The sequence below is a fragment of the Apus apus genome, chromosome 7, assembly GCF_020740795.1.
Source record: "Apus apus isolate bApuApu2 chromosome 7, bApuApu2.pri.cur, whole genome shotgun sequence".
Taxonomy (NCBI): Eukaryota; Metazoa; Chordata; class Aves; order Apodiformes; family Apodidae; genus Apus; species Apus apus.
The window spans coordinates 13,016,825-13,032,188 of record NC_067288.1 but is presented as its reverse complement, the minus strand read 5'-3'; the positions used below and the strand labels follow the sequence as shown (position 1 = coordinate 13,032,188).

General features: G+C 35.7%; 1 protein-coding gene across 2 annotated transcripts in view; it reads right to left on the bottom strand.

The window, feature by feature from the left end:
- The window catches only part of DPYD (dihydropyrimidine dehydrogenase), a 335,213-nt gene that overhangs the window by 88,766 nt on the left and 231,083 nt on the right, over nt 1-15,364 (bottom strand). The window lies entirely within an intron of this gene.

The window sequence follows — 15,364 nt, the reverse complement described above, 5'->3', positions numbered from 1 at the left end:
TATCAAGAAAATAGAAAACTTTGCTATAAGGGGCTATACTGTGATTTTGTGAAATTACACATCAGGACTGAACCTCATCTCATTAGCTAACTTATTTCAGACATATCGAGTAACTGCAAATCCATTGCAGGAAGGTTAGTTGATTAAAAAATGAAAGTTTGCTCTTTTTTTGCTTTTTCTCTCTCTTTTTTTTTTTTTTCCCCCAAAAGACAAAGATGTCACAAAATGTTCCCTTTCCAGAGAGCGGAAAATGTAATTCTGGATGACAGAAACCTTCTTTACCCATTTATTCTAAAAATTATTTCTCCATTTTAATGACTTACTTTATAGGAAGACATTGAAAATAACCAGTATCCTGTAAAACATGAACCTGAAGTGGTGGTTGATCATGCTTTGATCAGAACAACCAGGATGTATTGAGGTTGCAGGGCTATCAGAATGCAAATCAGCATTTCTGAACTCTCCTCTGACTTCAGAGAATACCTTGGGATGGCCATATAGTAAATGAAAGATCAGAATCTTCTCTGTTAAAGCCAGAAATCAAAACCTTCAAGTGTTGGCTTTTCTTGATTTCCAGGCATTTATTTCCCTTATGGCATCCATCTCATGCAGACAGCACTCGATTGTCCTTCCCATTGAAAACAGCTCAGCAGAACTATCTGTGTCTGGCACATATAATGGTCATTGTTCAATATAACTCTTAGGGTACTGGTTGTTTTTTTTTCTGTTGGATATTGATAGTGCTTTTCAACAAATACCTTAAAATTTGCAAAACGGATGCATGTAGAAGATGGTGTGTGATCTGGTTAAAAATTGAATGGTGCTGTTACAAGATTTAGTATGCGTATGACCTGTGGGTAGGCTAATTGGTACTGCAGCAATTATTTACATTTACTAAATCTTTATCACACTCTCAGATAATTAAGTCTGTCATATATGAATAATTTTCTCCCATTTGGATATTGTGAAAACTCAGAAAGCTGCATTGCTATGTAGTAACTGAAACTGGGATGAGCCTAAATGAAATTTCATTTAAAACAATGCAGGGGACACTAAAGTTGTTGGTCTGGTGAACATACAGGAAACATCCCCTTCTTGTTTTTTTTTTTTAATTTTTACACCAATGGTTAAATACAAACAAAAAACTGCACAGGCTGTGTTCCTGAAAAGTACACAGTGCTTGACATGAATAGCAAAACCCAGAGACTTAGCTGTGCCATTCCAATAAAAATGGTGATCTCCCTGCCCATGCAGCTTCCATGAAATATGTATGAACGCAGCACTGGCTGTATGAAAATAGGTGCAGCTTTGACTTTTATTTCTGCTTTGAATTTCCTTGAGGTCCAATGCAGAAATGAGAGACCCTTCAGAAGACATGAATTGTACATCCTTTATGTTAATTCTTCTCCTTAGAAATTCTCATAATAACGTTCAGGATTTTGGCACCACATAACTCATTACGCTGACTTCATCGTGCTTATAGTGTTACCATAAAAATTCTTACTCCAGCACACACTAACATTTATAAAAAAGATACAATTTCTTTTTTGTCCACATTGAATAAATTATTGGGAGATCTCTTCCATTTATATAAACCAAAACTGTGTCCTACTTAAGAAAATCTATTGTTTTGTCTTTATAAGAAAGAGTAATTTGACCTTTTTGTCCCCCCAAAAAAAGATTTTCCATCAGTTCTTCTGTCACACTGAGATTAGTGCAAAGAATGCAAAAGAAGGGTCTTCAGCTTCTCTAACTAGTTAACAATTTAAATATATGATTGCACAGCACATGTCTAGACAAAGCCCTTTTGAAAGGCTTTCTTGTATCAGTCTTGGAAACCTGCCCATTTTCGGTACCCATAAAAACACAGGTAACCTAATAGGGAAGTAATTTGAAAAGTAAAGGAAGTGAAATATTTTATTTTATTTCAATTAATATTCCAAGGATAAAAATAGGAACGTTTAGTGAGGAAACATGGGAACATGAACTAAAGTTACTGCAGTGCTTTGCTGCATAGTGAGGCAGTCACTGATAGCATTTGTTGAGCTGTTGAATTTTATATAATAAATTAGAATTTCCATTAAATTTTCCAGTTTTGTATAGAAACAATTATTTCTAGAGCTGATTCTTTCCACATAATCTTTTATCTAATCCATTTGTTCATTAAACAAGTATCATGTAAAGATAATGCTGAATCTCTAAAAACAATAATAAATTGACGCTTACCCAAAACACACCCACGTGCCAGATCTCCCTGCTTCCACTTTCAGTGCGAGTCCTACAGTGAAGCTCTACTGGAGCATCCAGCTGATTGACCCTCCCACCTTCCTCCTCCACCCCCTTCTCTGTTCTGCTTCTAGCCCAGCCCCCTCCTGCTCCAATTCCTCCTGGTGCAGCAGCCAACACCAGTGAACCACCTGAGTTTGTCCTCTCTCTCCTGACTGTAGTGACATTTGCAAGTGTCCAGTGGCTACAGCAACTACATGCCTGAACTTCTCTGCTGCCAGAGGCACTTCCATGCCATTAAGCCACTACATGACTTGATGCTCTACAGACAACTAACATATTCTCAAAGAGGAATAGTATCCCCACCTGTTTTTATCTGTACCATTACATTCTTCTTTAGATCATGAAGAAAAAGTTATTCATTCATTCATAAAATTCATGATTTTCTACTATATTTGCACTAAGGACTTGGAAAAATGCATCAGAAGTCATCAGATGGTTGAAAATAGAAGGTATTCATGTCACAGGACAGCTAACTTTCATATGTAATTAACGATTTACATTTATAGAATCCAGGTGAATGTCACTGAATGGTGGACAACCTCTCCACAGAAGTTTGCCTTTGGACTGAGAACAATTTGCAGAGGTCACACAAGAACATAACTTTTGAGAAAGATTTAAGTGATTAGAAATAGATAGTTCATTTTAAAGTGCAATCATTGACTGAATACATAATTCCAAATCGAAATACAGTTCAAAACTTAAGAACTCTGAGAATATTAATTTATCATATTTAGCTAAGTTTTAAACGTGGGCGCAAATTTAACAAGACAAGCAGCCTGGTACTAAAAACTAGTTTTAAAAAAGACTATGTAAAAGCTTCCTTTTTCCTAATTTATTTTGCAGATTCAGGGCCTCCCATCTTCTTGGATTTCTGAAAGATTGACTTCAGTTTACAAATTACATTTACTGATTCTTAGCAGAGATTTGATTTATAAAACATTCAAGGATGAACCATATAACTTGTATGAGAACGAATCTTAAGGCCCATAAATCATGTTACAAAAAATACCTGTCACTGCTAATACAACTCAATTGTCTTTTTTTTTTTTACTCCAATCCAACTTTTTGAAAAGTTCTTGCAGATTTTATCATTTATAAAGTGGTTGATGAATCCTGCAAAGCTAAGAAATATTTTCTAAATGGCTTAGTCTGTAAAGTGTTATTAGCTGTAAAAACAGCTGGGCATTTACATTTGCAAAATCAACAATAAGAACTAACTAAAATATTATTCTGCTTAATGTAGTACAGGATTTTAATGGTTTTGTTTCAAACTCTACCACAAATTATCTTTTCTATTACACATAACTAGGTTTGTTGGTTCTCTCATTAATGATGATACTGTGTGATTGTGACAGAATGCGCAGCATGATTTTGCTATGTGTGTCAATCCAGAAGAATGAACAAATGCTTCAATGGACTGTAACATCCATTGGTAGCACACTTCATTTATCTGCTGTTTGGTTTCTTTCTGGTGCTGTTTTTTTAACAAATACCATCTAAATAAAAGCTTAGAGAAGCTATCATCAGCTAAAACGTATTATTGATTCATGCACTGTACCTACAGGAATCTGTTGGTAAGAAGACACATCAGCTTGTCTTCTTAATCAAATATTGCTTGTTTATTCCAAAGGCACAGGAGATTTGAATGTTACAGGGATTGTCTTTTTACTTCCCTAAGCAGCAGTACAGAATCATTTTTCCTGAATATTCATCATAGCCTTGGGCTAGCTGGAGCTTTTAATCCTAACTACTCATTGCCAATGGGTAGATATACTGGAGGAAAAACAGCTATTCACCTTTTTTTCTAAATGATCACATGATAAGCTTAACTGCAACCAGAACTGTAAGAATAAATCCTCAGAAATTAAAGCAGCAAGTTGTCTACTGATTGCATTTGGCATTGGTAATGAGATGAACCCCACGTCCTATCACCCCCAGGGAAGATACATCCTACATGTTTAAAAAGGAGTGTAAAAATGCTGTATGTAGAGTAGGTCACCTCTTCTTGTGTTTCATGGAAAGAAACAAAACCACAAAGAGATTACCACAGAAATGTCTGGCTGCAGATTTATGGAAATTTTCAAAATTTTTACTATGACCTATTTTCAGTCTTCTTGCAGGGTCCTCATTTTTACACTTTCCTGTTACTGCACAATCTTTATACTGTATCCAGAATACCTCTCGGAGGAGGGAAGTACCATTATACCTGCTTAATAAATGAGAGAGAGTCAGATTGAGGTGCACCTCCTCAAACTCACCTTTGTTTGCCCAGTTTTTAGTAAGTAATTTGCTTAAGGATTTGAAAAGGTTTGGCAGAAAATTGCACTTGATTATTCTGAATACCTTAAACCATGAGGTACTTTCCCAACTAATAAAAGAAATATTTTTAATACTTGAATTGAATCAGTATTAGAGTATTATAGTGTTTTTCTTAGCATATATAAAGAATACAAATCTGAGTCTGAAAGACGTAATAAAAATAAATCTGCTACAGAATTTCCCCTAAGAACTTCAGAAGGGAGATTACCACTTTGAAAAGCACATTAGCTGATCTTGTCTGATCAGTGCTAGAGAAAACAGACTAAACCACACAAACTCCAGTCCATCCCTAACTACTATAAGGGTGGCAGTACTGTCTCACAGAACAGGGTAAGGACCTTTGCAGGAGTGGAAGGTATGGAAACACAAATCTTCTTGGACAGAATCCTGATTTTACACATCTGTGAAGGCTTTCTTAAGTGGGACTTATTCTGTCTTTGCATTAGTTTAACACACATGAAGCTGACATGGGATTTCCTCTATACAGTTCATGGGCAAGTGGCACCAAGAGTTCCTTGTCAGTATATATTTCTGGTGATTTTTCTGTACTGACTCTTCAGAAAAAGACCTTGCACCCTCTTGTGTCTATTATAGTTGGAGGAATTTTTTATATGAAAAAATATTGTACAAGTAACTTCCTCATTCTGCACAGTAGATACAGTTTCCAAAATATTATGGATAGCTATGGAAAAGGAGGGAGTGCTTTTATGTTCAGGAGTTATGTATCCTAAGAAACATAAGTCTTGCAAGAGAAAGCTTTTAAATTTTATTTGTGTACTATTTTCCCTTTACTGTTTCTTTTAATGAAAGTCTACAAAGGAAGAGTTAAATCTCTCCTTGGTCAACCTGCTGTCTGAGAGCCCACAAGGACTCAATGTACCCTCATCTGAAAAACAAGAAAGGAGAAAAAAAATCTTTCACCATCTGCAGATAACCTCCATGCAACAGGTAGGGTTTTTTCAGGTCTGTGCTACCTTTTCCTGTGACCGTGACAGAGGCACTGCTGGCCACAACCTGCAGTGTGGGCAGGCAGGGGCAGGATACATTGAGAGCAACTTAAGAAAGTGAGTAATCATTTCTATAGATCATGTGTCTATCATGTATTCCTCTTTCAGATCAAACACAGATTCAGAAACCCATCAGGAAATCAAAATTAAAATAAATAATTAAAAATATTTCTATGTGTGTGTGAAGTGCTACTCTTTTGCTATTCCTTCAAACATAAAGAAAACTATGGGAATCTCAACTTAAAGCATTGCAAATTGGTATCGTTAGCATTCACCTCTTTTTTTTTTTTTTTAATATTACTATTGATCTTTTCTACAGCTATCTCTGCTCCCTCCTCCTATGAGATGTCCAACGTTGCCTTCATAAAACTGTTTCTCTCTATACCTACCCCAAATTCCCACAGCATCTATATACAGAAGTGCAGTCAATCACAATAGCAAGAGAGACACCATTTCTGAATCTCATGGTTAATTTTACTGCCTTCTCACATCCTAGAAAGGAGCTCTTTTGGTTATGCATTTGTCCCGTTTCAAACTCAATTCAAGCCTGTCAAATTAAGGGGAGGATTTCCCAGAACAGAAGATGAGTAACACTGTACTAGTGATCTGGAGTAGAAAATGCTTCTCCATTTCTCAGAAAATTTGACAGCTTTTGGTCAACATCTATTGACTGCAGCTGTCAAAAAGAAAGAAATAAGGCATTTTAACCTAAGGCAGGAATAAAAGTTCTCACAGCTGTATGTGAAGCTATCTATATATATTAGGAAAAATTAAAAAAAAAAGCGCCTAAATTACTTTTGAGGCTTTGGGTTAGCCTGGTCAACTCACAAAAAGGTAGCTGCTGGAAGGGAGCTTATATCCTTCTGGTTACAATCTATGATAGGATGTGACATGAAACCAATGCCACAAAATAAACTTTCAGAGACAATGACAGTATGTGAATTCAGGACTTTTTCTCAGTCAATACTGCACTGCCTTTTGGCATGAGATCTAAAGTGTACCAAAAGTAGCGGGGGCCTTTTCTATTAATTTAGGAAAAAAACCAAACAAAACAACACTTCCAAATCTCATCAGGCATCTTCAGTAAACAGGAGAGGAAATTACTTTTCAGGATAAAAATTTTCAGAAATGGATAATTTTGCATTTTGTTTTGGGGGGATGAAAATATTTTGTTCCAGTTTAGGCCTTCAGCTTTTATGAAATAACTTGCACATTGAAACAAGAGGTTTCAAAATGAAGTGGGGTTGCAGGGGGTTATTTTTGGGGAAGAATTTCTAAAAGATCAGAGATTAATATGAAAATAATTAAGCAAGGTTCACAATTATAATTTAAATTCATTTTCATAACAACAATATGTACTGTATTGCTCACTGGTTTAGAAGATTTACTTATTTTTCTACTTTCTTAAATACTCTAAAATGCTCCTTTATTGTCTACTAGGTAAATTAAAACATTGATGTTATTTCTACATATTAAGTGTTTTCTCCATAATTTGAAAAAAAGGGTAATATTTTAAAATTGAAGAGATATCATATGGCTTGTTTAACTTATGCTAGTACTGAAAGAAGTACATTTTGCTTACAAAATACTGCTTATTAAGATGTAGAAGTATAGCTTGGGAATTTCCCATTATCTTTTACAGACTACATTCTTTCTTTTGTTCACTCAGGCAAAACCACTGCCATTTGAAGACCACGTAAAAGCTATAGAAATATTTTTTAAGTTTTTGTTTTGTGTGTTTGGGGTTTTTTGGTGTGTTCTTTTGGGGGGTGGTTTTGTTTGTTTGTTTGTTAATATGTATAGGGGGCAATAACTCCCAATTTACAGATGTTTTTCCCCAAGTAAAAATTTAAGCAAGAGCCTGGTGACTTGATTCAACTTTTTTTAATTAATATTATTTTCTGTGGGAATTATGAGAACTAAAAAAAACCCAAGCCACCTAGCTCCATTCTTCAATGCTAGGACTTCATTTCTTTAAAGCAAATCTGCAAGCATGGTGTCATGATTTGATCAGCCGTTTTTCAGATCAGTTGCTTTAAGTTCCACTTGGAGAAGCCTAATTAAGATTCTCCTCCTTTTCCAGGGATACCAGTATGTCACTGGACAAAATCAAGTCACTCTGGATTAGGTCCAGGTCATGGCTGAGCTGAGAAGTTAAAGTTCTCAGACACCCTCTATACTTGGAGAGATAACAGCAGGTATTGAGAAAAGCCAACATGAGACTTGGACACCAGTGTGGTTCCTACTTCTCACAGGCTAAAAGCAAAGACAAATAGCCTTTGATCACCTCTCTCTATTCCAACAAAAAAAAATAAAAACAATAAGCTGTTATAGCATTTCCTTACTGTAGTACACTATTGTAACTGCTCAAATGAATGATGCTTAACACTAGGTTTAAAAAAACAAAACCCAAAACCAAACACTCTAAAGCTTCTTAACATATCTCATCTAACAGCTGGCAATAATAGCATAGGTCAGTATCCAAACTCAAGAATACATTTATCAAAGTGCTATGTGGGAGATCCACTTTGGATTCCCTATTAGCAGCATGGCACTCCTACATTCCTTTGATAATATAGAAGTTAATGACTCAAAAGACAACCAACGAGAAGAGAAGGTAAAAAATGAACTGGAAATTTTTGATTGACCAGTACACGATTTAAGAGGGGTGTAAAGATCAAGCACAAATGAAGGTTTGTGGCTGCATTCAGATTTGCAATTATTCCCTTTTTCAGATCACATAAAAGGGCTTTTTCTCCGCAGCACAAAAAGCAAAACAACTGAATTTGCTTTGAAAAATGAGTCCTCTCTCTAAGGAAGTGGTTGAACTGTGATATTTTTCTTTATTCCAAATTTGTGGGGTTTTTTTACATTAAAAATGTTAATCTAAGCAACCAGAAGAAACATCATGTTTGGAAAAGTTTTTACTTTAAAACCTAAATATAAGGCATTTTAAAAAAAAAAAAAGCTTATCTTATATAGTAGGAAAAACTATATTTCATTGATATAGGTCAGTTAAAACTGTAGCAATCATTATTTACAGCTATCGATTTTAATGCAACATTAAAGGAGTCAGACACAACCATTATTTTCTTTGGTTGTCAGAATATGGGTTAATAATATTTGGCCTAGAAGGATGAAGCACAGATTGCCAGTTCAAATTAGCAAATAATTTGTTCCAGTACCAACTGGGACCTAAATATTTCAAGTGAAAAATGTGAAACTGCACATCTGTATTTTGTAAATTTCTTGGAGATACTAACGGAACAGATTTACCAATAGTATTGGTATACATAAAGTGCTGACTAATAAAAATGGCTTTTTACCCCTGATTGAACATGTTATTTTATCTTAGTTGTTTCTAGCCAACCAGAGAAATGTTTCTCATATCTCTGCAAAAAAAACCTCAAAATATGCAGTATGATTAAACAATATTTCAGCTCTTCAGTTCATGCAGAGGTTACCTGCTAGAAGGCATAAAGGTTTGATTAGGTATACATCATATATGAAATATTTTAAAGGAAAGTATAGAACTTGGATATATGCAAATACAGATAACATTTTATTGTGGTCAGGTAAGTTCTTTGCTAAAATTAAGAGGCAGAAAACACCAAATAATTCAGGGCATCATAAACCTTTAAAACAATATATTAAGACATTTAAAACCTATACTCCAAGAAGGATTTCTCATTCAATTTTAAAATTACTATCATTTAGGCCTGTATTCAGATTTGGTCTACTGTAAAGAGCAAGTCTCCCAAAGCACTGACTAACTTTACTGGGAGGTAAGGCAAAATTTAAAAAAGGATGAGTCTTGTCCTGAAAATCTTCATGTAGGCAGTAAAGGGATTAGTTAACACACTGCTAATTAACTTTATCAAATGGTGGCATAAAAGTAAATCCACAGAAAGAAAAAGCTATTAGTGTGCACTGTGTAGGTAATTTTTATTGGGCACCAAGACAAACAATCTTAAAATATTTTTTTACCTGCACATAAATAAATGTTGCTGATGATTTCGTTTCCAAAAAATTCTGTTTAGCAGACGCCAATGGTATGAACAACTGAAATACATCATGATGCAACCACATATCCAATGGCAAAGCAGTCCACAGGATCTGGACATTTAACCAGAACATTTAACCATGCAGAACACAGAAACATGCTTGTCTGAGTTTTCTACACTTCCCTTTCTGAAAGCTTCTCAGTGCATTAAATACAATTGCAAGAATAAGTACAGATTGACATTTGTTTATAAGAAAAATAATGGTTTTCTTTCTGGGAAGCACTTGCTATATACTGCATCATCATTAGGCTACTGAAATGTCATTAAAACAGCCCAAATCTTTTGTTTCCTTTCTGAAGACTGGCAGGTCACTGATATTTTAGCCAATCTGCCTGCCTTTGTGATGTCTGCCATATTTAACACGAATTGCAGCAAAAATGCTTCCATCACAGGGAGGCTGAAAATAAGGTTATCTCCAACTTGTTCTCATATTTTCATTAATTTTAGAGAAACAGAATCACTTTTACATTTTCTAAGAAAATCCATTTTGTAGAGAATGTTTTTCCATATATAAATAAAGACACCACACAAAGAGTATTAAAAAAATTAAGTCATACCATGTCATGAAAAAGTTTCAGCAAGTTGGTAGTGCTGTTAATGTTACTGTCTTATTTAGAATTCCTTTTTATTTTCCATTTTGTCTTTTGAGTAACTCAATTAAAATTCCTTCAAAGCAATGACAGTGGATTAAATGTTGTTGAACTGCTACGTAAAATTACAGAATAGTGTTCTGATTATGAACTTATTAAACATTACATCTTGATTCGTTTATTCTCGAGTGTAGGAAAACCAGAATTCTTAAGACAAAATGCCAATTGACACTTGTACCTCATTAGGTATTGTCTCTTTTTACATGTTACAAAAAATGGAATACATGTGTACATAAAGGACACACAGAATTAAAACATGCAAGAAATCAATTTAAATAATTACATATAATTCCACCTGAATCCTCTAAGGGCAACAGAAAAGGAAATGAATCATCAGGTACTGGAGGAAGAAGGGTGATGTCACCAACCCAAGAGTGACCGCATAGTCAAAAATTTTTTCTGTTCAGATTTCCAGTGAAATAGCTCATAATTCAATTGTTACTTTGAAAGCAACTCAGCAATGGGTTTATGTAATGAGGAGCACTTTAAAGGAGGAGGGAGTGGAAAGAAAAAGGGAGGAGAAACATATGAAACTAGAGAAGAGACAAAAAATATCCAAAGAGGTTGAAACAACAAAACTGAACTACCATAAAGGATGATACATGGCCATGATCAGTGTGGGAGCCAGGAATGTCAGCCCACAAAACACATCTCCTCGCCTACAAAAAAGCGTGCTTACACTGGCATTTGCAGGAATTGGAGGGGGCTATCAACAGCATCCCATGCCCCTGCACACCCCAAATACCCTCCCAGCAAAAGAATGCCCAGTGCAGCACACCTTTGCACACACAGAATAGCACCATCACTGCCCCAACAGAGAAATCCTTGTTTCTGAGGAGTCTACGCCTTGTGATGGAATTTCCTGCATCTGCTTGAGCTTTTCCCTCAGCTGGACTATTAAGGCTCCAGTTTATATCCATCAACTTGGGCAACAGACAATTCTTCTCCCTTACCCATCTGCCTAGTTTTATGAAACTTACAGGAATTCAGTACCTTTGAAACAGTTTGAACTCTGACTGAAACAGGTCATTTGGTTGAAACGTGCCCCAAAACAACAGAGAGCACTGAAAGACACAAAGACAGTGAGTTCAGCTATGATTTATCTTAAGATCCCAGCCCAAATTGATGAAAATGGCCAATGAAAGAGAAGAGGATATTTAAATCCTGAAACTCCACTGCAAACAGTAACACAAACCTCAGTTTGATTATATTGGTTTATGCTGGACTTTGGGCGGTAATGTTCCCCACTGCTGCTGTATCACCATGCAACACCATCCTGCTGTACTTGGCATTAATTTGTTGCAGTAACTGATACAAAAGAGAGAGAACTAATAGTGCCTGCAGAACTCAATGAATTATACTTAACCAGCATAGTACTGTAGGGTGATAGCAGAATGCCACATGAACACAGATGCAATCAAATTCTGTTTGAGGCATCATTTATTTAAAATACTTCAAGCTCCTTGCTGGCAGAGCAGCAGCAAATTAGCATGCTATGCTGTGCATTTCAATTAAAAAGCAGCCTCATCTTTCCTATTCCAAGGTAGAGCAGAGCAAATCTAATTGTGCCATGAAGCCAGTTCTCATCTTTGCAGAGTAACCAGGGCTTTTGGGGTTTTTTGCTTTTTGTTTTTAGCAGATTTGTCTTCTTCTGAATGAGGCAATGTGGGCTTTTATGAAACATGCCTCCTAATTGCAGGCAGTAAACATGAACACAGCCAGCAGAAGAGGCTGCAGCAAGTGCAGTTTAAGTAAAATGAAAATAAAAGTAAGAAAATAACCACAAAGCAAGTTCATTTTACATACATTCTAAACTGTTAAACCACCAGGATCTGGATTTCAGTGCTCACAAGAGACATAAATATGCTTCCTTCAATATAAACTAAAAAGCACAAACAATCCCCCAAACCTATAGCTTAAATGCTGAGATAGGCCAAGATTTTTCTTATACTTTGAAGGTTAGAAGACTAATTAATGGGAAATATTTATAAGCCAGGACATTATTCACTTTTAAAATATTCGCTTATAGCATAAAGAATCTCAGTTCTTGCACTTAGGCTGAGACTTTGAATATGAGATTTGTTTTTTAAAGAAGTATAGAAGCGTCCTCTGTGCTTTGGAAATGTAACTGATGCGTTGCTCCTGAATTAAAATGTTGTCATAGTACTGATCATCTCACTCCAAGTGAACAGATGAGTCCCTGGTGCTTCCTTTTACCCACTGTTAATTTCCTGTCTCTAGTACAAAAAATGCTGTATCTTTGGATATGGAATTGAGCAGGGTGAATCCACAGGATCACAGAAATGTTCATTTTAATGGACTTCTGGAGGCAGCCAGTCCAGGCTCCCACTCTGAGTGGGACTAGCATCAACACTAGTTGAGGCTGGCCATGGCTTTGACTGCCTGAGCCCTGAAAACTCCAAAGATGGAGAGTACTCAGACCTACCAGACAACATGTTCCTGTGCTGCATCACCTTCTTGGTTAATTTTTCCCTGACGTGCAACCTGAAATGTTCCATCTGCAATTTGTGGCCATTGCCTTTTGCTGTGTCATCTGACACTTCAGAGAATCATCCTTCTCTCTTTGCAGCTACTCTTCCAACATCTGTTACTACCTTTCAAGCAGCTGTAGGCTCCTCTTCCCTCCGTTGCTTTTCACCCCTCATTAGGCCTAGGAGACTCACTGATATTTTAGAAGACTTTGGATGGCAACCTGGTATAGTGGGAGGTGTCCCTGTCCATGCAGAGGGGTTGGAACTAGATGATCTTTAAGATCCCTTCCAACCAAACCCATTCTATAATTCTATGATTCTATATCACTTATTCTAGTCAGTCTAATGATTCTAGTTATATGCACATTACCCTTGCTAGACCTGGAGTTTCATCTGAACAACAAAGAATGACACAAAACTTAGCAGGAATGCAAAATAAAACACAGATTGTCAACTCAATTCAACTACTTATTCATCCTAACCAGAGCAGCTGGAGAAACTTGCTGACTTTTGGACCAAAATCAAGAAGCCAAACACTTAAATTTGTTGATTTCACATCACAGTAATGGTTCTGCATATTTAATGCCCCTTTTTGGAAGGGTTAGTATAAAAAAAATAATTAAAACATCTTTGCATGGTCTCCAGAGAAGAGACAAAAAGTGCACCACAAATACAAGACCACAAGTTAGAGCCCAAAATGTGAGTGCTACCATCTCAGATGTCCAAATGATTTATTATTGTCATAATTCTATGCTGCAATTATTAAAATAATGAACTGTAGTGGGAAAGTGATACTGTCATTTTTTAATAATCTGCTATTCACCACATTATGTTTACTATCAAATGTTTCGCACACTTTTGTTATCTGATTCAAAGAAAATCCTTACATTAGTGCTGTTAAACCTAATGGTAGAAATTCTATTATGATTTTTAATGTTATCCAACTTTTATATGGTTGCAGACTGTTATGAAAGAATACAAACCTTAATTTTATTATCATTAATCAGCATTAGTAAATATAATTGACATTTTATACAGATCCAGCTTTAAGTAACTTATTGGCAGCGATACAGATGCCTCTTAATATAACCCTCTGGCAAGCTATGCTGTTTGGGCGCCAGAGTGTCTGCACTAATGACTCGGAATTAAAATCAAATAAAAGCTGAGAATTGTAATTCAGTATAAAACAAACAGCCATGCTTAGTACCAATTCTTTATATATATAATTTGGATTTATCTGGAATTTTTAGAACTTACAGTGAGTATAAAATAATGGAAGTGTTTGAGACTAGATAACAAAATAGGATAGAGAAAAAACAAATTTGATGTTCCCAGATTTCTGCACTTACCATTAGGCACACTGTAGGAATTGAAATGAAGAGAAAAAGCAGACAGCACAATTAACCTTTCCTTTCCCTTTTTTTTTTTGAACAGCAAAACGGCAGAACTTTTTATACCTTATAAATAGTAAAAAATACACATACATGTTTTCATGCCATTATTTTCATCTCAGCAATTTATGCAGTTTCCTGAGGATTTAGTGTGCTTGGGCATGAAAAAGGACCTAATCCTTAAAAAGTTTTCATATGAAGACGTGGATTATGTTATCAAAATTATTTAAGAAGACCTGTTTCACTGTACAACTTGGAAAGCTGCTCTGTCTCTCAAAGCCTTATGCCCCTGATTTCTAAATATCAAGTGGTGTTTTTTCTCTAGAGCATATCTGAACCTTCTCTTCTCCACACCACCCATGTATGACATATTTGATTTGAGCTCTGAGAAAAAAAAGAAAAAAAAAAAAAGGAATAGAGCCAAAATAATGCCTAGCACCTTCATGTCTTATGATGGGGCGTCCAGCAACTATCACATGTGGAAGTCCCCTGAAGAACTACTAATAAATCTTGTTGCACGTATTGTTATTTTATCCAGTTTATGCTTACCTTTTCCTTTTATAAACTACATGTAAAGGCACTATAATTTAATTTTGGTCAACTCTGAAGAAGAACCTCAGGATCTGTCCCTCTAAAGAGGGCTTGTTTCATTCATTCATTTGTCTAAAAAAGTAGATTCTTTTCTGAGCTCTCATTTTGGTGAGACAGTTAAGAAAACAGAAGAATATATTTAAGCAAGAGTAGCATACTTTAAATATGCAAAATAATATCCATATTGTATGAGGACAAGAGAAACTTTATTATACAAACATATATGTATATATAATGTAATCTTCTTCTTGCTTTATGGATCTGATCTCCTCCAAGGAGAGTCACAAATCCACACGAAAGCCCTGAGTGCTCAGATTTTGTATTTCGTTCTCTGATTTTACAATAGCTGAAAGATATGTAAAAACTCATGTAGCCAGACAGCTCCCTACTGACTACACATCTAAGCAACTTCACATGCATATATTATTCCAACCAAGGAAAGCTGGAAATAACATATGCAAAAAAAAAAAAAAAAAAAAAAAGCACATGCGGGAAAGGAACCTGTTTCAGCTTCTGTGTGAGAACTTCAGAGCTCTCTCTGACCACACAGCACCTTTCTAC